Source organism: Bos grunniens, chromosome 7 (assembly GCF_055505025.1).
Source record: "Bos grunniens cultivar Pamir isolate PY7600 chromosome 7, Bosgru_T2T1.0, whole genome shotgun sequence".
Lineage (NCBI taxonomy): Eukaryota > Metazoa > Chordata > Mammalia > Artiodactyla > Bovidae > Bos > Bos grunniens.
Window position 1 is genome coordinate 99,526,115 of NC_141171.1, and position 24,845 is coordinate 99,550,959.

A 24,845-nucleotide genomic window follows, 5' to 3' on the forward strand; every position below is an offset into this window, starting at 1 on the left:
ACGCACAATGGATTTAACACAATGATCTCACCTTCTAAAAAGTATAACCCTATCAATGCCTTGGACTCAAGCAATTTGACCAGTAGCTTCTTCTCTAAGGAAGAGCTCTGGGGTGGTGAAAGAAGGAAGTAGAAACATTATTCTAAGCCTTATTTTTGCCCCTCTGCCCTCATACAGCCTGTTTCTATTCATTTTATAAGTTTTATGTCTTAATTGATAAAATTAACTTCCTAGAATAATCAGGCCACAGACTATCTGTATCCAGGTTTATAGATTTTAAGTATATCCTCTGAGTGTACTATTTCTGAAGCAAATGAAAAAGCACTTCAGAAAAAGGCCATTAGTTGAAGAGATTAAAAAAAAAAAAAAAAAAACTTTAGCATTTTGCCATCTCATTTTGAGATACAGTTCTGGACTTTAGGAATTTCAAATTAGTCTTCTGATTCGCAGACATAGCAAAGTTCAGTGAGGCAGTGTTCTTCATTAAGAAACATTTAACTCAGTAACGGTCTGGACCAACTGGAGAATGAAGAAAAGCAATTTAAAAGAGCACAGGATCTGTTTTAAGAATAATCATTTGTTTGCCACATAAAATGAATAATTTAGATGGTTGTTAGCCACAATTATTATAGGTGGGCAAAGGCAAATGGAAAATTGTACAATTTCATGGATGGTAATTGCATCTTGGATGCAGAAGAGAAATTCATGCATTTGCTAAATTGAACTACAACATTAAGACAAAACAACTATTTGGTCACTTGTGAACTCATTAGCGTTTTAAATCACATATTGATCTTTTTTCTAATTTTTAATACTTTATTATGCAAAATTAAATACACCAAGCATCCAGCTTCAACAATCAATAAATCATGACAAATATTGTTTCACCTAAATACCCACCCAATTTCTCCAATTGCCCCACTCAGATTATTTTGATAAAGGTTTACACATTCCAATCATTCAATCTGTAATTTTTTATATTGATGCAAGGATATTGTGTTCAGTGTTTACGTCAGTTCTGAGTTCTCATTTTCCCCCAAATGACTAAAGCATAGGAAGTGAGCCACATTTACCAATATGGATCACCATGCTGCTCTTCTTTTATAAACACAGGCTGATTTATGAGATAAAGAGATTGAACATATTTCAGGGTGCCTTGGTGCTTTATAATCACTCTTTCTGTATATTGCTTATAAAGGGCTCAATGAATGCTTGTAGAACGAGTTCAGAAAAATCTATCATTTATGACCAATTAGGCTTATAAAATTAACATCATTATTACATATGAACAAATATTCATAATACAAAAGCTATAATAGTGCCTACCGCATAATATCAGAATTAAATGTTATAGTGCATATAGGGCTTCCCTGGTGGCTCAGAGGGTAAAGCGTCTGTCTGCAATGCTGGAGACCGGGTTTTGATCCCTGGGTCAAGAAGATCCCCTGCAGAAGGAAATGGCAACCCACTCCAGTACTCTTGCCTGGAAAATCCCATGAACAGAGGAGCGTGGTAGGCTACAGTCCATGGGGTCACAAAGAGTCAGACATGACTGAGCGACCTTACTTACTTGAACTATTAAATATCTGACCTTAATATTCATGTTGCTGTTTGTGATTTTGTGATCTAACTCTAACCATAAAGGAATGAGGATCTGCAAACTTTTCTGGGGCAGGCAGACTTGCCCATTTGATCATTCATGGAAAAAGAACTCTTCAAAACCTAAAAGACAATTTAGAGCTTAATTTCTTCTGTACCAACCAGTATCAAAAATAGCCTTTTATCCATTATACTTCAACCACAGGGCTAGATCCTTAGTTTTTTTCCCTTACTGCAGGACCTCCAAATAACTCTGAATATCAACTATGTAAATATTCTGAGAGTGATGATCAACAGCTGTTGCTTTTTTTTTTAAATTTAATTTAATTTTATTTTTTAACTTTACAATATTGTATTGGTTTTGCCATATATCAAAATGAATCCGCTACAGGTATACATGTGTTCCCCATCCTAAACCCTCCTCCCTCCCCATACCATCCCTCTTCCCCTTGAAAATTTGCCTAGAAAACCACTACTTAGGGAGGCAGTATACTTTGGTCTCTCCCAGCTCAGTCGGTAAAGAATCTGCCTGCAGTGCAGGAGACATGGGTTTGATTCCTGGGTCAGAAAGATCCCCTGGAGAAGGAAATGGCAATCCACTCCAGTATTCTTGCCTGGAGAATCCCATGGACAGAGGAACCTGGTGGGCTACAGTCCATGGGGTCGCAAGAGTCGGACACAACCGAGTGACTTTCACTACATTACTACTACTATACTTTGGCTCCAGAGTTCTCATCTATATATGAGTGTCACCTTGGGAGAAATTGGACAGACAAGAGGGAGGGTGAACATAGTTCATTATTAAGAAAAAGTGCATCAGAAGATTAAGAAAAATTATTAAGATAAAACAGAACTGAGATGTTGGTTAGGTTAGATATTTGAGTAGCATAAACCATGCTCTCTCCTGCAAGATACTAGAAGTCTAGTTGGATAATGGGCTGTAACAAAGATGAGGCAATTTATATAAGTGTTGTATTAATGTCCATATTTAACTTACAGACTGTTCAGAGAAGACATGTAGGTGGCCAAAAAGCACATGCAAAGTCACTAACATCAGGGAAATGCCAATCAAAACTACAGTGACCTGTCAGCTCACATTGGTCAGAATGGCCATCATCAAAAATGCAAACAATACTCTAGCGAAAGAGTATGGACAAAAGGGACCCCCTCCTTCACTATTGGTGGGAATGTAAACTGGTACAACCAGTATGGAGAACACTATGGAGGTTCCTTAAAAAACTTAAAATATAGCTACCATATGATCCAGCAATCCTATTCCTGGGCATACATCCAGAGAAAACCATAATCCAAAAGGATGCATGCACCTCACTCTTCACTGCGCACTATTTACAAGAGCCAAGACATGGAAGCAACTTAAATGTCTATCAATAGAGGAACAGATAAAGAAGATATGGTACATATACAATGTACCATAAAAAATAATGAAAGAATGCCATTGCAGCGACATGGATGGACCCAGAGATTGCCATACTGAGTGAAGTAAGCCAGGCAAAGACAAATACCATATGATATCACTTATATGTGGAACCTAAAAAAGTAATACAAGTGTAACTTGCCCACCAAACGGAAACAGACTCACAGACACAGAAATGAAACTTATGATTATCAAGGGGGAAAGACTTGGGATAAATTGGGAGGTTGGGATGAACACAACCTACTGTACAAAAGACAGATGACTTATGAGGACCTACTGTATAGCACAGGCAACTCTACATAATATTCTGTGATAATCTATTTGAGAAAAGAATCCCAAAAAGAAAAAATGCATGTATCTATAGAACTGAATCACTGTGCTATACACCTGAAAGTATAGCACACCACTATAAATCAACTATACTTGAATAATTAAAAAAAAATCCTATACAAAATATACAATACATGTAAGAAATGGATCAACAATAAAAGTTAGTAGTCATTAACTGAAGTATGGTCAGAATTCATTCTCAGAAATTGTAATTATGCAACTCTAAACTAGATCCTCAAGAGTTCATACTTTAAAAAACTTCTAGGGCAAATTTTGATATATACCATTTATTGAATGACAATAATATGAAGATTATGATGTGAGTTGCATATGATTACAAAGTAGAATACAAGATGTCTGCAAAAATGATCTTCAGGAGAGGTAGGGTGTCACTGACTGCCTTCACAGTTTGCTTGACTGGCCTTTCAAAACTATGTAAGTGACTGGTACTTACATTATTATTGTTCAGTCACTCAGTCATGTCCAACTCTTTGCAACCCCATGGACTGCAGCACACCAGGCTTCCCTGTCCTTCACCATCGCCAGGAGCTTGCTCAAACTCATGTCCATTGAGTCACTGATGCCAACCAACCATCTCATTCTCTGTTGTCCCCTTCTCCTCCCGCCTTCAATCTTTCCCAGCATCAGGATCTTGTCTAATGTGTCTGGTCTTCACATCAGGTGGCCAAAGTATGGGAGTCTTGGCTTCATCATCAATCCTTCCAATGAATATTCCACGTTGACTTCCTTTAGGATTGACTGGTTTTATTTCCTTGCGGTCCAAGGGACTCTCAAGAGTCTTCTCGAACATCACATTTCAAAAGCATCAATTCTTCAGCGTTCAGCCTTATTTAAGGTCCAGCTCTCATATCCATGCATAACTACTGGAAAAACCATAGCTTTGACTAGACAGAACTTTGTAAGCAAAGTAATGTCTTTGCTTTTTTATATGCTGTCTAGGTTTGTCAGAGCTTTTCTTTCAAGGAGCAAGCATCTTCTAATTTCATGGTTACAGTCACCATCTGCAGTGATTTTGGAGCCCAAGTAAATAAAATCTCTCACTTTTCCATTTTCCCCCCATCTATTTGCCATGAAGTGATGGGATCAGATGCCATAATCTTCAGTTTTTGAATGTTGAATTTTAAGCCAACTTTTTCACTCACTTCTTTCACCTCAATCAAGAGGCTCTTTAGTTCTTCTTCACTTTCTGCCATAAGGGTGGTGTCATCTGCATATCTGAGGTTATTGATATTTCTCCATGCAATCTAGATTTCAGCTTGTGCTTCATCCAGCCCAGCATTTCACATGATGGACTATGCATATAAGTTAAATAAACAGGGTGACAATATACAGCTTTGGTGTACTCCTTTTCCTATTTGGAAGCAGTCTCTTGTTCTATGTCCAGTTCTAACTGTTGTTTCCTGACCTGCATATAGGTTTCTCAAGAGGCAGGTCAGGTGGTCTGGTATTCCCATCTCTTTCAGAATTTTCCACAGTTTATTGTGATCCACACAGTCAAAAGCTTTGGCATCGTCAATAAAGCAGAAATAGATGTTTTTCTGGAACTCTCTTCCTTTTCCCATGATCCAGCAGATGTTGGCAATTTGATATCTGGTTCCTCTGCCTTTTCTAAAACCAGCTTGAACATCTGGAAGTTCATGGTTCACGTACTGCTGAAGTCTGGCTTGGAGAATTTTGAACATTACTTTACTAGCATGTGAGATGAGTGCAATTGTGCAGTAATTTGAGCATTCTTTGGCATTGCCTTTCTTTGGAATTGGAACAAAAACTGACCTTTTGCAGTCCTGTGGCCACTGCTGAGTTTTCCAAATTTGCTGGCATATGCTTTGTTCATAGTGATGCTTTCTAAGGCTCACTTGACTTCACATTCCAGGATGTCTGGCTCTAGGTCAGTGATCACACCATTGTGATTATCGTGGTCATGAAGCTCTTTTTTGTACAGTTCTTCTGTGAATTCTTGCCACCTCTTCTTAATATCTTCTGCTTCTGTTAGGTCCATATCATTTCTGTCCTTTATCGAGCCCATCTTTGCATGAAATGTTCCCTTGGTATCTCTAATTTTCTTGAAAAGATCTCTAGTCTTTCCCATTCTATTGTTTTCCCCTCTTTGTACTGATCCCTGAGGAAGGCTTTCTTATCTCTCCTTGCTATTCTTTGGAACTCTGCATTCAGATGCTTATATCTTTCCTTTTCTCCTTTGCTTTTAACTTCTCTTCTTTTCACAGCTATTTGTAAGGCATCCTCGGACAGCTAATTTGCTTTTTTGCATTTCTTTTCCATGGGGATGGTCTTGATCCCTGTCTCCTGAACAATGTCAGGAACCTCCGTCCATAGTTCATCAGGCACTCTGTCTATCAGAATTAGTCCCTTAAATCTATTTCTCACTTCCTCTGTATAATCATAGGTGAAGTCTCTCAGTCATGTCTGACTCTTTGTGACCCCATGGAATGTAGCCTACCAGGCTCTTCCATCCATGGGATTTTCCAGGCAACAGTACTGGAGTGGTTTACCATTTCCTTCTCCAGAGGATCTTCCCGACCCAGGGATCGAACCCAGGTCTCCCACATTGTAGGCAGATGCTTTACCGTTTCAGCCACCAGGGAAGGTATAATCATAAGGGATTTGATTTAGGTCATACATGAATGGTCTAGTGGTTTCCCCACCAAGGTAGCATTAATCATTTTAGAAGGACAACACGCATGTCAGAGTCAAAAAACAAAGTCTTTACCAACCACATAAAAATTGGGATCTTGTTAACAGATTTCCTCTCAATATATTTGGTCATTTTATGCTTGGTTTGCCCCTTTTAGTCAAGTAGTTGCAGTAACTATCAATATATCACTTGCCACATAGTATAAGAATATACTAAACTTCACTGTACAACATTTTCATCTAATCTTCAGTGCTGCGGCTGCTGCTAAGTCACTTCAGTCGTGTCCGACTCTGTGCGACCCCATAGACGGCAGCCCACCAGGCTCCCCAGTCCCTGGAATTCTCCAGGCAAGAACACTGGAGTGGGTTGCCATTTCCTTCTCCAATGCATGAAAGTGAAAAGTGAAAGTGAAATCGCTCAGTCGTGTCCGACTTCTAGCAACCCCATGGACTGCAGCTCACCAGGCTCCCACATCCATGGGATTCTCCAGGCAAGAGTACTGGAGCGGGGTGCCTTTGCCTTCTCCAAATCGTCAATGCACTTAAACTTTTTAAATTATAGTGAACTAGACTAGTTTACATGTTGCAACAAGTCTGTACTACTTACAGTACCAAATTTTGGTGTGCCCTAAATGCTCAATTTTACAACGAAATGAAACAATCATAGAAAAACCAGCCCTATAACTGTGGGAATATGCCAACTGCTGTAGGTGTAGTTTCTGCCTATTACTCTAAGGGACAACATTTATCTCTTGGTCTGAGACCGCTTTCCAATATGGAGATAGAAGCAAGAACCAATTAAATATCAGGCAAATATTTGATCATATTCTGAACCATGTTAAGAAGCTGAACTGATTTCATTCCACACTGTTGTTTCCTGCATACCTAAGTGAACAGAGCATAGTAGAGTTCAGTTCATTTCAGTTCAGTCACTCAGTCGTGTCCGAATCTTTGTGACCCCATGAAAAGCAGCACACCAGGCCTCCCTGTCCATCACCAACTCCTGGAGTTTACCCAAACTCGTCCATTGAGTTGGTGATGCCATCTTTCCCAGTATCAGGGTCTTTTTATAAGAGTCAGTTCTTCACATCAGGTGGCCAAAGTATTGGAGCGTCAGCATCAGTCCTTCCAATGAATATTCAGGACTGATTTCCTTTAGGATTGACTGGTTGGATCTCCTTGCAGTCCAAGGAACTCTCAAGAGTCTTCTCCAACACCACAGTTCAAAAGCATCAATTCTTTGGTGCTCAACTTTCTTGATAGTCCAACTCTTATATACATACATGGCTACTGGAAAAACCATAGCTTTGACTAGATGGAACTTTGTTGGCAAAGTAATATCTCTGCTTTTTAATATGTTGTCTAGGTTAGTTTCTTGCCTGGAAAATCCCATGGATGGAGGAGCTTAGTAGGCTGCAGTCCATGGGGTTGCTAAGAGTCGGACATGACTGAGCGACTTCACTTTCACTTTTCACTTTCATGCATTGGAGAAGGAAACGGCAACCCACTCCAGTGTTCTTGCCTGGAGAATCCCAGGGATGGGGGAGCCTGGTGGGCTGCCGTCTATGGGGTCGCACAGAGTCAGACACGACTGAAGTGACTTAGCAGCAGTAGCAGCAGTAGGTTAGTCATAACTTTTCCTCCAAGGAGCAATCATCTTTTAATTTCATGGCTGCAGTCAACATCTGCAGTGATTTTGGAGTATCATTTAGTATCATGTCATCTGCAAACAGTGAGAATTTACTTCTTCTTTTCCAATCTGGATTCCTTTTATTTCTTTTTCTTCTCTGATTGCTGTAGCTAGGACTTCCAGAGCTATGTTGAATAATAGTGGTGAAAATGGGCATCCTTGTCTTGTGCCTGATCTTGGGGGCAATGCTTTCAGTTTTTCACCATTAAGAATAATGCTTGCTATAGGCTATAGGCTTATCATATATGGCCTTTAAGCCTGGTGAGGAAGGCATATCAAAAGCCAAGACAACCTGAAAGCGAGGCCGCTTGCACCAGTTAGCCAAGTTGTAGATGCAAAAGGAAAGTTCTTGAAGGAAATTAGAAAGGCTACTCCAGTTGAACACACAAATAAGTGTAACAGGCTTATAGCTAATATGGAGAAAGTTTCAGAGGTCTGGATAGAAGATAAAATAAACCACAGCATTCCCTTAAGCCAAAATCTAGTCCAGAGCAAGGCCGTAATACTCTTCAATTCTATGAAGACTGCAAGAGGTGGGGAAGCTGCAGTAGCAGTCTGTAGCCAGCAGATCTGGTTCATAATGTTGAAGGAAAGAAGCTGCCTCCATAAAGTAAAAGAGCCAGATGAAGCAGCAAGTGTTGATGTATTGATAGAAGCTACAGCAAGTTATCTAGAAGATCTATGATAATGAATAATGGTTGGCGACACTAAACAGCAGATTTTCAATGTTAACAAAACAAGGTTATATTGAAAGACCCCATCTAGGGCTTTCATTGTTAGAGAAAAGTCAATGCCTGGTTTCAAAGCTTCAAAGGACAGGCTGAATCTCTTGTTAGGGGTTAGTGAGGCCCAAGACTTAAAATTGAAGCCAGTGCTCAACTACCATTCTGAAAATTCTGGGGCCCTTAAGAACTATGCTAAATCTATTCTTTTTTTTTTTTTTTTTTTTTGCTAAATCTTTTCTGCCTGTGCTCTATAAAGCCCAAATGACAACACATCTGCTTACAACATGGATTACTAAATATTTTAAGCCTACTGCTAAGATTTACTGCTCAAAAAAAAAAAAAATTTCCCTTTCATGATATTGCTGCCCATTGACAATACACCTGGTCACCCAAAAGCTCTGATAAGGATGGACAAGGTTATTCATGTTGTCTTCATGTCTGCAAACATAACATCTATTGTGCAGCCCACAGATCAAGGAGTCATTTAGAATTTCAATTATTGTTCTTTAACAAATATATTTTGTACAGTTATAGCTGTCATAGTGGTGATTCCTCTGATGGACCTGGGCAAAGCCAATTGAAAGCATGAAAAGGATTCACCATTCTAGATGCCATGAAGGATATTCATGATTCATGGGAAGAGGTCAAAAAAATCAACATGCATGAGTTTGGAAGAAAGTGATTCTAGCTCACATGGATGACTTTGAGGGCTTCAAGATTTCAGCAGAAAAAATAACTGCAGATGTGGTAGAAATAGCAAATTTACTAGAAGTGGAGGGTGAAGATATGACTGAATTGCCGAAATCTCATGATAAAACTTTAATGGATGAGGAGTTGCTCCTCATCACAGAAAATGGTTTCTTCAGATGGAAACTAGTCGTGGTGAAGATGCTAAGAAGACTCTTGAAATAAAAAAGGGATTTAAAATACTACATAAACTTAGTTGCTAAAGCAACTAAGGTTTAGAGGATTAAATTCAATTTTGAAAGAAGTGGTATTGTGGATAGAATGCTTTCAAACAGCACTGCATATTATAGAGAAAGTGTCCATGAAAGGAAGAGCTCACTGACGCAGCAAACTTTGTTGTCTTACTTTAGGAAACTGCCACTGCCACCCCGGCCTTCAGTCAACAGCCTTCGACATCTGGGTAAGGCCCTCCACCTGCAAAAATACTACAACTCCCTGAAAGCTCAGATGATGGTTAGCATTTTTAGCAATAAAGCATTTTTAAAATTAAGGTATGAACATAGTTTTTTTAGATATGCTATTGTACACTTAACTGGAGATGGAAAAGGCAAACCACTCCAGTATTCCTGCCTGGGAAATCCCATGGTAGGCTATAGTTTGGTGTCACCAAAACTTATATATGCACCGGGAAATTAAAAAAAAAAAAATTGTGTGACTTGCTTTACTGTGATATTTACATTGTTATGGTGATCTGCAACCAAACCTATAGTATCTCCGAGGTACGCCTCAGTAGAGACAAATGTGTGTGTGTGTGTGTGTGTGTACAAACATACACACACCGGACTATTGTTAAATCATAAAAAAGAGTGAAATTTTGCCAATCTTAACAACATGGATGGACCTGGAGGGTATTATGGTTAGTTAAATAAGAACAGACAGAAAAAGACAAGCACTGTATGCTTTCACTTATATGTGGAATCTAAAAGGTAAAAAAATGAAAGAATATAACAAAACAAAAACCAACTCACAGAGAACAAACTAACAGTAACCAGAGTGGGTAGGGTTAAGTGAAGGAGATTAAGAGATACAGACTAACAGGTTTAAAATAAATAAGTTACAAAGAATTTATGTACAGAACAGAAATTATAGCCAATATATTAAAAATAACTTTATATGGACTATAGTCTATAAAAATATTGAACCATTATGTTGTACACCTGAAACTAATACAATATTGTAAATCAACTAAACTTATAAAAAACAAAAGTGTAAAAGCTTATTATTCTGAGGAAGTGCTTGATACAGAATGGTTTTCAGTTTCTCTTTTACGTTTTTCTAAATATAATTAAAATTTTATTAACCGGCTTAACAATTATTTGTTAAACTCAACTAAGTACTATACAATATTCTAGGAAAGAGGAGAGGAATCAATTATGGCTTTTGGATTTTCATTTGAGTTGGTAGGTGGTTTGATGATGCATGTTACTGAATTGGGAGAAGGCAATCGCAACCCACTCCACTAGTCTTGCCTGGACGGAGGAGCCTGGTAGGCTGCAGTCCATGGGGTCTCTAGGAGTCAGACACAACTAAGCGACTTCACTTTCACTTTTCACTTTCATGCATCGGAGAAGGAAATGGCAACCCACTCCAGCGTTCTTGCCTGGAGAATCCCAGGGACGGGGAAGCCTGGTGGGCTTCCGTCTCTGGGGCCGCAAAGAGTGGGACATGACTGAAACGACTTAGCAGAAGCAGCAGCAGCAGCACCTACTGAATTGAGGAAGAAAAGCTCAGATCAGAACCAAAAGTGTATATTGCCTCCTTATGCTTGCAATACCTTGACAACAAATGAAAAAGTTAAGATGTTAAAGGATATTTTCCTATGAATTTTGAACACACTGGAAAAAACTGTTCCTAAAAATACAAACAGATACACACACAGGAACAATGTATGTGAGGCAGTAGAGACTGAAAACGTGAACCACACTTCATATAGGAAGTCCTGCTGTGATGAGAAACAAATGCAGCAGTCTCTGGATATTTAATTGACGTCAAGGGGAGATTTAAAGGTTTTATCCGTCAAGGGGAGATTTAAAGGTTTTGTATATATAAAAAAATGTTTGTCCCAAATGACTTTCAGAGAACTTCCTAAGCACCTGCTTACTGCTATTACTATTATTTTCCCCTGTTAATATAGTTGAAGTAACATATAAAAGGCTTACTAGCTAATGCTCATAAATATTGCAAAGTATTTGAGTACAAATATTGTATGGTTCAATCAATTCCACCTGAAACAAATTATCCTAGATTAGCATCTGATTGTTTTGGGTTTTCCTAAATTGTTACCTTAAAATTTAATGAACTCTAGACATTAAATTGGAGAAGGCAATGGCAACCCACTCCAGTACTCTTGCCTGGAAAATCCCATGGATGGAGGAGCCTGGTAGGCTGCAGTCCATGGGGTTGCTAAGAGTTGGACATGACTCAGCGACTTCACTTTCAATTTTCACTTTCATGCACTGGAGAAGGAAATGGCAACCCACTCCAGTGTTCTTGCCTGGAGAATCCCAGGGACGGGGGAGCCTGGTGGGCTGCCATCTATGGGGTCGCACAGAGTTGGACACGACTGAAGCGACTTAGCAGCAGCAGCAGCAGCAGCAGACATTAAATAGGAGTTTAGAGATAAACAGGAAAAGGATATATTTTAACTCCATAGTTTTCTTTATTACTTCTTTTATTATCTGCAACTACCATCTGCTCAATTTCATATCACAGTTATTTGTTTTTCCTTTTAATCTGACTTAAAATTCAATTATGATCTCACCTTAATTAAAATAGCAAGAACTTTATGAACATTATTATTAATAGTAAATGATGAGTCTCTTGGTACATATATATTTCCTATGCATATGATCATAAATATTCCGAAAGAAGTTGTTCTTTGTACAAATATTTGTGAAGATAAATAGAATGTACTGAATCCTTTTTAAGAATCCGAACTAATTTCTCTGTTGGTTGATTTTGAAATGTGATTATATGATAGAGGCAGCCCGTATAGGAGGTGTTCACCTGGTTTTTTCACGTGCATTGCCTGCTTTTCTTTGTGATACATTTAGGGTAACCAATCATCCAGTTTGCCTAGGACTATCTGATCTGAACACTAAAAGCCCAGTCCAGGAAACCTCCCAGTTATAGGCAAATTGGTGCAGTCGGTTACCACACATTCTAGAAATCACTGTTATTTTAAAGATAAGACACAAATTGCTAAAACAAAACAAAAAAAAATTAAATACTTTAACATTAGTGATCTAGTCAGTGTAACACAGCATGTCTTCATTTTGAGAAAAACAATCTAAGAAGTCTGTATTAAGAATTATTTCAAACCTGTTTTAGAAAGTGTGCTGGTTCAAAGAAAGAAATTACTGCTTTATAACAGAGATGTGCAATACAATCATATGGTTTTCTTTTTCTGAGCTACTGTCTCTAAACCTAGGCTGAATCAATACTTCTCAATTTGCTTTCAACTTTAAGGTTTTTGCAACTAATGTAACACAAAAGTACAGACCACAAAGAAGCAAACTTCTAAAGTTTTTGAGGAGTTGAGAGAAGGGGTATGTGGCACATGCTCTATTGCTCTGAAGAAATTTTTAAAAAAGCTTTTTTCTTACAACTAAAGAAGCTGAAAGTCTCATAATAGTTACTAAATGTTGCTTACATCTTTTCTCAACAGTGTCTATCATCTGATGAGATTATAAATAGCCAAGAACTTGCCAACACTTAGCATTTTGTTCTTGATTCTCACTGCTGAAAAAGATCACTTTCACAACACAATGAATTTCAATAAAACTCTAGGACATGTCCTAGGAGACAGTCAAGAAGACAGAAAAAAGTAATGGTAAGAGAAAGCTTAAATGTGGCCTTTTCCTTAATTTGGGGGTGGGGGGTGGTCAATAGTGCAAAGAAAAATAGCCTGTTTGAGGAGATATCATCAGATTGTAAGTTATTAAAGAAAATAAAAATCTGTTTCAACAATTGGAGAATTGTTTCACCTGCCTTTCAGGGCAAAACATATTATCAAACATGCTACAAGATATCCCAGATGGTCTTGAAAGGGTTGAGGTTAGATCAGCCTCTGTAGGGAAGCCAGGGGTCTCCAAGAGGCAGGAGGAAATAAATTACAAGTGGCAGACTTTTTTTTTTTTTTTTTTCTATACACAAGATTAAAGGAGACTCTTTTTAATTCTGTGCTGCCATGATGGCACTTGGTTCCACCTGAACTTAACTTTTTTTCAAACCTTAAGCTGCTAATGGCTCAGCAAACCTATACTTCTCACTCATGGAAATGTTTTTCTTAAACTATGTTAATGAAATTATGTATTTGCTTGGAAATCTGCCTTTCTTCAAGATTCATGTCAATTGTTTTATGGCCTGAGGTGACTTAGTTCAGTTCAGTTCAGTCGCTCAGTTGTGTGCGACTCTTTGCGACCCCATGAACCGCAGCGCGCCAGGCCTCTCTGTCCATCACCAACTCCTGGAGTCGACCCAAACCCATGTCCATTGAGTCAGTAATGCCATCAAGCCATCTCATCCTCTGTCATCCCCTTCTACTCCTGCCTTCAATCTTTCCCAGCATCAGGGTCTTGTCCAATGGGTCAGCTCTTCACATCAGGTGGCCAAAGTATTGGAGTTTCAACTTCAACATCAGTCCTTCCAATGAACACCCAGGACTGATCTTTAGGATGGACTGGTTGGATCGCCTTGCTGTCCAAGGGACTCTCAAGAGTCTTCTCCAACACCACAGTTCAAAAGCATCAGTTCTTCAGTGCTCAGCTTTCTTTATAGTCCAACTCTCACATCCACTGGAAAAACCATAGCCTTGACTAGACAAACCTTTGTTGGCAAAGTAATGTCTCTGCTTTTTAATATTCTGTCTAGGTTGGTAATAACTTTCCTTCCTAGGAGTAAGCGTCTTTTAATTTCGTGGCTGCAATCACCATCTGCAGTGATTTTGGAGCCCAGAAAAATAAAGTCTGACACTGTTTCCCTTGTTTTCCCATCTATTTGCCATGAAGTGATGGGACCAGATGCCATGATCTTAGTTTTCTGAATGTTGAGCTTTAAGCCAACTTTTTCACTCTCCACTTTCACTTTCATCAAGAGGCTTTTGAGTTCCTCTTCACTTTCTGCCATAAGGGTGGTATCATCTGCATACCTGAGATTATTGATATTTCTCCTGGCAATCTTGATTCCAGCTTGTGCTTCATCTAGTCCAGCGTTTCTCATGATGTACTCTGCATAGAAGTTAAATAATCAGGGTGACAATATACAGCCTTGATGTACTCCTTTTCCTATTTGGAATCAGTCTGTTGTTCCATGTCCAGTTCTAACTGTTGCTTCCTGATCTGCATACAGGTTTCTCAAGAGGCAGGTCAGGTGGTCTGATATTCCCATCTCTTTCAGAATTTTCCACATGCCAATGCTGTCTCAAAATGCATAAGTTAGGTGAGAACTCTCTGGTGCAACTCTCTCACTCTTGAGGCTTTCTTTTATCTGATTAGCGGCTTGCAATGTGGGAGATCTGAGTTCGATCTCTAGGTTCAGAAGATCCCCTGGAGGAGGGCATGGCAATCCACTCCAGTATTCTTGCCTGGAGAATCCCAAGGATGGAGGAGCCTCCCGGGCTGCAGTCCATGGGGTTACAAAGAGTCAGACATGACTGAGGGACTAAGAACAGCAACAGGTAGATAAGGCCTCGCTAAAAACTAGCAAGGGGGTATCTTTTCTGACCCTTTCCGATGTCTACATCAGAAGCTTTCTCTATCCCTTTTATACTTTAAAAAAACCTTGCTGCACAAAAGCTCCAAGTGATCAAGCGTCTTTTCTGGCCCCAGATCGAAATTCTCTCCTCCGGAGGCGAAGAATCCCAGCTTCATTCATGGCAACTTTTAAGTCCCAAATAAAACTTCAAGATTCTCAGGATACAAACAATTATTATATTCAAAATGTGATTTATCTCAAGCAATCAAGTAAGCTACAAAACCAAAGCACTCTACATACTCTGTTCTTCTACAATCACCATATGTTAAAATTGGTCTCCAAGACACTGTCAATTCGTAGATCTCTAAATGCCCCCACATTCTTCTACTGTTGTCAACTCCATGCACCCTGCTAGACAGAATTTCTCCAAAGTATGCAAATCATCTCATTATCTCCCTCATTCCTGTATTAGGTGGAATATTCTGAAATTTTAATATGAATCACTGTATAATTTCACTATATATGTTTCTGTAATTGTATATATATAAGCATATCATCACCTTATAATAGCAATGATAACTTTCATTAAGTACTTTTTATATGTTAGGTGCTATGCTAAACATTTATATTTATTATTTTATTAAAAACAATTCAAGGCAGTTTTTATTTTACATATTTTACATATGAGAAAACCAGAAGCTCAGGGTATAGTTACGTGCCTCATTCAGACAACTAAAGATGATGGATTTAGAGGCTGTAACCAAGATTTTACCATGTTAGACTAAAAATAAAAATGATGCATATACACACACACACACACACACACACACACACACACAGAGGTTTTCACTTTCTTACTCAAAGAAAGCACTCAGATAGGTTCCTATGCATGATCAAGATCTATTATCAGGAAATTAGAAAGTGTATTGTGACTCAAAATCAGCCTATGTACTTTATAGCCCTCTAAATAAGTTTATCCATTTTGTGGCCAAACACAGCAAAGACAGTGGTAAATTTGAGTAAGGTAACTTCAGGAAATCCAGAAACTTCTCAAATCTTATTCTTAATTTTTTTACACAAAGAGCTTAGAAGCCTCTCAGCCTGCCCTAGAAAAGATGAAGTTTTAAAGTAATAAATAAGTATCTATATATGTAGGCTTCCCTGGTGACTCAATGATAGAGAATCTGCCTGCCAATGCAGGAGACAGGGTTTGATCCCTGGGTGGGGAGAAGGGAATGGCAACCCACTGCAGTATCCTTGCCCATGAAATCTCACGGACAGAGGATTCTGAGGGCTACAGTCCATGGAGAGTCGGACATGACTCAGCAACTAAACAACAACAATCGATGTTTGTATATGATTCATGTGTATAGAATTAGAAAAATGATACAATCTAAAGTGGCTCTTTTGCTCCTTTACTGCTTGCCCATTTTTGACCCCCAACTAACCTTGAAAGAACCGAATCATAGAAACGAGATCACTAGCCAATTTAAACTAACTCCAGACTTAACGCTCTCCTGATCGCACACCATGCCTCACCTAAACTGTTGATTCCTTCCTTAGATAAAAAATAAGAATGAAGAAATAATTAAAAAAAAAAAAAAAAGAAGGAAGTTTCCATGTTACTCTCTCCATACATCTCACACTCTCCTCCCTTCTCCCCATGTCCATAAGTCTATTCTCTATGTCTGTTTCTCCACTGTTCCCCTGTAAATAAATTCTTCAGCACCATTTTTCTAGATTCTGTATATATGTATTAGAATATGGTATTTATCTTCCTCTTTCTGACTCACTTCACTCTATAATAGCTCTTCACTTCACTTCTATAATAGAAGTATAAAAGGTTCTAGGTGCATCCACCTCATTAGCATATGTAAAATAGATAGCCCATGGGAATTTGCTGTATGGCTCAGGAAACTCAAACAGGGGCTCTGCATCCACCTAGAGGGGTGGGGTGGGGAGGGAGATGGAAGGGAGGTTCAAGAGGGAGGGGATATATGTATACCTATGGCTGATTCATGTTGAGGTTTGCAGAAAACAGCAAAATTCTGTAAAGCAATTATCCTTCAATAAAAAATAAATTAATAAAAGAGAAGAATTCAGTATTAATAGTTAAATAATGACTAACTCTGACCATCCTAGACAACATATTCAAAAGCAGAGACATTACTTTGCCAACAAAGGTCTGTCTAGTCAAGGCTATGGTTTTTCCAGTGGTCGTGTATGGATGTGAGAGTTGGACTATAAAGAAAGCTGAGCACTGAAGAATTGATGCTTTTGAACTGCGGTGTTGGAGAAGACTCTTGAGAGTCCCTTGGACTGCAAGGAGATCCAACCAGTCCATCCTAAAGGAGATCAGTCCTGGATGTTCATTGGAAGGACTGATGTTGAAGCTGAAACTCCAATACTTTGGCCACCTGATGTGAAGAGCTGACTCATTGGAAAAGACTCTGATGCTGGGAAAGATTGAGGGCAGGAGTAGAAGGGGATGACAGAGGATGAGATGGTTGGAAGGCATCACTGACTCAATGGACATGAGTTTGAGTAAACTCCTGGAGTCGGTGATGGACAGGGAGTCCTGGCATGCTGTGGTTCATGGGGTTGCAAAGAGTCGGACACGACTGAGTGACTGAACTGACTGAACTGAATGACTATCTCTCTACCATAACAGCTCTCTTAGCGAACCTGCAGGCTCATCACATGGGCAAGATAACACCTGAAGAGGGAGTAGGCAAGTCTTTATGCAGCAGAGACTGACACAGACCCATCTACTGCCTAGAGGACTCACAGAGGTCCTCCCACAGCCCCTACCTTTATACCCTTTAAAAACTCATGGCCGAGCAGAGTCTTCAGAGTCGGTCTTGGGATAGGAGAAGAAAGGGAAGAAGGAAGGCAGAAGTGAGGAAAGAAGAAGAGGGGAGGGAGGGAAGAAAAGAAATATTCACAGTCCATAGGAAAGGAAACATTACAGTATGCATTTTGGAAGCACTAAAAACGCAGCACTATTAAAAGTATGCTTAGAGTACTGGTTCTTTTTTACTGTCTAACCTTGACCAGTAACATTAATATAATTTAACTTCAGTTCATATTCTGTAAGGCAAGCATTTGAGTATGAAATGTAAGTACAATATACTTTCTTATATGAAAGTAATAGCCACAGGCAGAGTACACGTTTCTCTGAGTTCTATTTTCTCACTGCCCCTCTGAGTATTTCCACAGCAGCTTGTACTTTGTTATATTGATACTCCAGTTATTTGTGTTCCTGTCACATTTAAGCCACTCTCACAGCCTCACACATGTAGCGAAGTACATGTGATTCCAAGTGTCACTTATTTTAATACCTTATTTTGTTTTGCATACATACTCGATTACGGCCTTTCTCAAATTTATTTCCTATTGCAGACCTAGCCAGATATACGAGCAATATTTTCCTCCACATGGCTAGTGCTGCATTTGCTTTTTGTTTTAGCATGCACAGTATTTTCATAATATTCGGCCTTAATGGCATTTCACACACATGCACTTCTTTGCTGTTTTCATTCTGCGTGCTTGTCCCTTCTCTCAACACTCTCCTCACACTTTGTAGCCATTCCCTCTACCAGGAGGTTCTTCTCTGAGGACATTTATTTCCCAACTGTGTAAAATCCATCTATCCTACAGCAATTTCTAATTCCTTACAAAACTGAAATCCATTCTGTCTGTCCCTCCAGCTAAGTTTTTAGTTTTATGTTTCTCCATGCCTTGGCCCAAATGAGGCACAGTCAGCATGAAGAACTCTGACCACAATTCGAGGATGGCTTACTTATGTGGGAAAGCAAATAGACCGCTTCGATTTCAGAAGATGACAGTAGTCAACAGATCCTTCACTAAAGTGATATAAAGCAAAGGGTGAGTCATTATTATCAAAGCATTGCACATAAAAGATGAAGAGAACTCTGACTGAGACAGCTTCTCCTTCTCTGGGGGACTGCTGATTACAAAGCGTCATAAACAAATCGAAAAATCTATTCTCAAAGATGCAAAGACTCCAAAAACACCTCTTAAAGGGAAACACCAATGTGGTTATCACAATTTACTTACATTTATTCTTTTTGTTTTCAAATTCATAATTTATACTTTAATCGTGCTTCACATATCACAGATACATATGAAACAAGATTAGAAACACAATTACCAAGATAGTCATCAGAGTTACTCCTTCTTGTATTCTCCCTGAAACATACCCACAAATAAAAACTGCACTGGCATATAAGCAGTGAATCACTGCCCCATTCTTTCTATATCTTTATTTAAGTTTGATAACTTGACATTTGTCAATATTACTGGGGACAGTTAATCTTGTTAGAATGAAAATTTCAATAAAAATAATAAAGTTTTTTCATATTGATGATTTATTATGAAAGTATGTAAAAAGGTTTTCACTTATTGTTGACTGTGAAAACTAATGCATATTCACAATCATTGAGCTCTGTGCTAGACCCTTGCTCCTGAACCCATGAGAAGCTCATACTACTTTGTAGAATGTTATGCAGTTTGTGATAGCAAAATTTTAAAGCATTCACTACAAACTGTAAAAAAAAAAAAAAAGATTAAAGGAGTCAAAGCCTTGTATATTTTACTTTTAACCCATACTCCGACAGCTTTATACGAGATTCATCCAGACCATCACATTGCACAATGACGGGGACTGAAATACTAGAATAAAGAAACTCACAGAGCCACGTGAGGGACTCCTGGATCAGGATTCTCTATCATTGTTCTTATTCAGAACTAGAATTTTGCTCCTGGTTCCAACCAGTATTACTCCCTTCATACTGGTGGCTTCCAACTAGGCTATAATGCTTGTGCCCTTCAGAGAGATTCCCAAGTCAAGAAAGGAGAACTGTCTGCGTGGAAGCTTTAGAAGTGGAAAATACTTCTCTGGTGGCAGTCCTAGCTGCCTTTTCCTGCTGTAAGTTCAGGCTAGCCCAGAGATGCTTTATCCTCTCATTAAAGAGCCAAGAAGCTATTTGAAATTATATAAAACAACCTCACCAGAGTTAACGGTGTAGTCTTTGGCCCTGTCAAGAGGAGGGTCAGAAAAAGTACATTCTGAATATTTATCAGCAAAAATTACTACTAATAGTAAACAGGTTTGCCGGGGACCAGCCCCGGCTGATCCAGGGTATTTGAAGCGGGGACAGCATCGGCGACCTATTTATTTAAATATTTTATCAAAGTTATAAAGAGTAATAGGATGAGGATAGCTCAGTAGGAAAATTCAGTGGAGAAAAGAGGCTGAGTAGCTTGGTTTACGTGGGAGACCAATAAAACTTCAAGACAAGAAGTTTGCACCACTTACGTAGGCCGCAGGCGTCCTTCCATTCTCCTGAAGGAGAGGAGACACTGAGGCCTCCCGGGTCGGATCTTAGAAGCCCAGGCATAATTAGCAAGCATGGCAGGTTCCGCACTCCAGATGGAGACTCAGCCAGAATTTGAGAGAGAGAGCGACATGCGGAGACCAAGTTTTGGTGAACAAGGCCCGCACTTTATTTTCCAAAGTAGTTTTTATACCTTAAGTTATGCATAGAGGATAATGGGGGATGGGGTGGAGTCATGCAAGGACAGCAGCTCCTGGTCCTAATTGAAGCCAGGCTTTCAAACTTATCATATGCAAAAGTTCAGGTGATTTACATCATCTTCTTGCCAGGAGGCCTGTTAACATTTTAAGGAACTTATTTTTCTCTAAAGGTGATTATTCCAAAGTCAGGTGCCAGCCTCCAAAAAAGCAATGGACAAAGCTGCATTCCTATAGGGCAAAGGTGAGGTGGGCTCAATCAAGAAAAGAATTAACTCAAGGGTCCAAGGTTACAAACACTGAGGCTACTACTTACATTTCTATACACCCATTATATCAATCAATACACTGCCAAGGACACAGTAGGTAAGGAGTACGGAGACTTAGCAGCAAACATTGGCCCAATAAGTGAAAAACCCTTCACCAATACAATTTCTAATCAATCTTTTAACTACTCAAAGGAATCTGTGTTTAGACAGTTTAGAACATCTCCTGCCTCTCACAGTTGGGAGGCTCTGAACAATCACATGTGGCCGGAAAAACCTATTCAGGCAGGCTAGAGGATTTCCAAAGGAGTTTGTAGGTTGAAACACTGTCACACCCAGGAATTATTAACTGGAGCTGTAAGCTAACTCTTTTTTCAGAGAGAGGTAGTGGGGGACAGCCCCCCGTAAAGTCAGAGGTGTAGGTGAAAGCACAAAGCATAAAGTAGGCAGACTCTGGTTTTGGGGGTAGATGCTCGAGAATTTCCAGGGAGACTCCTGAGGCTTGATCCCGCCCGTATGCCAAGCCTCCTTCCTCATGACCTTTGCCACGGGCAGAGCTCGCTCCCCGCACAGGTTATATTTTGAAAACTAGAAAGTGTGGTATCAAATTGTGTAACAATTCTGAAAATGTATGTAAATAATTATGGTTTTGCTTTATTTAAGTTTCGGTAAGGAAACAGTAAAACATGCACAGAAACATGGTTTAAGCTCACCTAAAATAGCACCTGTCTGCTGAATAGCTTAGAGAACATAAAAGGCTGTTTCTTCTCATGCAACCATAAATATTTGGTTCATATACTAACAACTGGATCAGACTATGTATATTATGAATACCTTGGAAAGTAAATAGAATTATAACATCACAATATTATAATTTATAATCCTGGGATTACAAATGATTAATGTAATTTCTGAGTATTGAACCCACTAATACAAGAGGGTCAGTTACCTAGAGTGAGGCTATGTCATTACCATGAATTCTCAAAATGTTCACACCTTTTTATCACCTGTGTTTACCTAATATTCATTCTTTATTTCTTGTTTTGTGCCCTGATTTTCTAAAAATGTTGTCATTCTAGACTGTTCGAGGACAGGTTCATTGAAAATGACTATGTCAGTGAATAAATATCTTTAAATGCAACAGCTTTCTTATTTTTTTTTAAACGTATATATGTTAGATGTTGATTTGCATTATAGAGAATATTCCTGCTCATTTTACAGCTAAAGATTAAGAACACACTTTTGAATGTATTTTTGAACTACATTAAACCTTTTTTGCTAATGCTGCCCTGTTCTTCCTTTAACTCCGTGCTTCTTGATCATCCTCCGAGATAAAATATAACTAGATGATGGAGGAAATGGAGAGGATAAAATAGAGTTATTATGCCTCCCAAAGCAAACAAATGTATTTTTAAAATGCACTGATATATGCATTTATTTTCTTTTCTCCACCCAAATTTCCTTATTTATTATTTTTTGACTGATAAATTCTGAAAAAGATTTTTCTTAGAATGATGCATGCAGGAATATTCTATGTATTAGGAGAGGGCCTTAAATCAAGACTAAACATATCAATAGAAGTCTGAGTTTGAATTGGATCTTAGCAATCTCCACTTCAACACCTTTCTTTAATCAACTGATCCAATGACTTATGAGAAATTTTAAAAGAAAACAACTAAAGGAAGACAGAAAGTATTATAAAAATAAGCTACTCTGCAGTTTCTATGATAGGACTTGCTTGTCTCATCTTTCTTTCACACATAGAAAGTTAACACTCTCTTGTTAGTACATTTATCTTCCTGGACAACAACCAGAAATGTTTATATTCCTTTCTATAGTAAAGCCTGGCTAAAATAATGAGCATGTAGAGGGTTACTGAGGATTTAATTTTCAAAAGAGTTGGTTTTCATGGTTTAATTTTTATGTAAATAATATTATTGCTGTGTGTGATAGACTGTAAAATTACTTAAAGTTAATTGTGTAAGTAATTGCTTGAAATTATTATGTCCATTGACATGCATCTCAAGAAAATTTGAAATACTATCAGTTGGATTTACATTTTTTTCTAAAAGAAGGGTTAAACTTTCCAATATTCTAAAACAAAATGAGGCGCCCTGATATTTTACTAAGTGCTAAATCTAAAGAATAATATGAGATGTAGAAGGCAATACAAGATATTTAAAGCACCCTGAGGGGACTTATTTAAAGATTGCTATGCTGCTGATTGTTTACCAAATACCCTGAAGCATAGTACGAAAAATAAAACTTTAAGACAATCAAATGAGGCTACAGAAAGTTCTAACCACAAATATTTTGACCACAGGAGCCCTAGTATCACTTTGTCACTCCCATACATAATAACAGAACAGATAACTACAATGAGTTAATATGTACAAACTTGTGGGAAACAAATCCTTATACCAAGGCTCACTTAGGACTGGGGCAAATTCATAGTATAACAAATGCAATTAGTCCCTGGATCACTTTTATTTCAGAAGTATACAAGTATTTCCAAGTCGACATGTTTTATTTGAACCCAAATTATCTTCTGCATAACCTATTCTGTTATATAAGATTCTTTATTAGTAACAAAGAAATGAACTACAAAATGCAGGCAGAAGGGAAGTTATAGGGTCGCTGAAGGAAGAGATAAAGAGCCAGCCTTGTCATAAAATACCTAAACTAGAGAAGCAATAAGTAAAGGACAATGAATGCCCAAAGGGGCCATCAGGACAGTGTTCTAACGGTCTTCAACTTTGTTACCTTAGCAGATATTCAGAGGGATTTGCTAAGACTAAACAGGGTAGCTCAGCAGTAACGAATATGCCTGTTAATGAAGGAGACACTAGTTCCATCCCAGGGTCAGGAAGATCCCCTAGAGGAGGAAATGCCAATCCACTCCAGTATTCTTGCCTGGAGAATTCCATGGACAGAGGAGCCTGGCAGGCTACAATCCATGGGGTCACAAGGAGTCGGACACAACTGAAGTGACTGAGCATGCATACAACATCTATATTATTATGCAATTTACTAAAGCATGTTACTCAAAATATTCCCATTTATACCCATCTGATATGTTCCTAAAACATTTATCCATAACCCAAACATAAGCTATTTTCTACCTTTAATCATAAAAATAACTATCTAATTTCTGATTTTGTAAAGAACATATGCTTGCTTTAAATCAAAATAAAAACTTAAGATTATGGAGAAAAGCATAGGGGAAAAATGTAACAATTGGCTGAGAAATAAGAAAAATCTCACTACCTCTAAGGAGAAGAGGGAGACAGAGGATGAGATGGTTGGATGGCATAACCAATTCAATGGACATGAACTTGGCTAAACTCAGGCAGATGGTAACGGATGGAAGCCTGACGTGCTGCACCCCATGAGGTGCAAAGAGTCGGACATAACTTGGTGACTCAACAACAGCAACAAAAGTTTGTAGTAATTGTTGTGCAGCCACAGAAAAAATTAATACAACAGATTTTGACATGACTTTTATTTTTGATTTCTTACTTTGCTGCTAACTTATTTTGCTGCTTACAGATTCACTTTTCCCACAATATCCACAAAGTGGGTACATGATAATTTAAATATGTACATGTTGAATTATTCATTTAGTAAAAACATATTCCTAATTATTTTACAAAAAAGAAAAACAGTTTATTTTGTACATGACTCTCCACATCTTTGTTTTAACACTTAAAACATATATCATTGTAATGCTTCTGAGAAAATAGAAGACAGCTCTAACTCATTTCTTTGGCTAAAAAGTATTCTATGGCTTGGCACATAATACTAAATTATTTCCTCTTCAGGCTGTTTCCAGTTTCTTTGCATTAGAAACTGTTGTAATAAATATATCTGTTCCTGTAATACTATATACTGGTAGCTTAATTTACAGAGGATAGAATCTTACAAAAGGACTTCTGGGTCAGAGCATAAGCATCTTTTTGATTTAATAAATAATGTCTGAAAATATTCCAAAATATCTGTGTCAATTCACATTGCCATTCACAATGTATTACAGTATTATGCCTCTAAGTATTTTCACAGTTAAATTTTAGAAATTATGAGAAGTGAAAAAGAGATGTGTTACTTTACAATGGATTTCCCTATTATTATT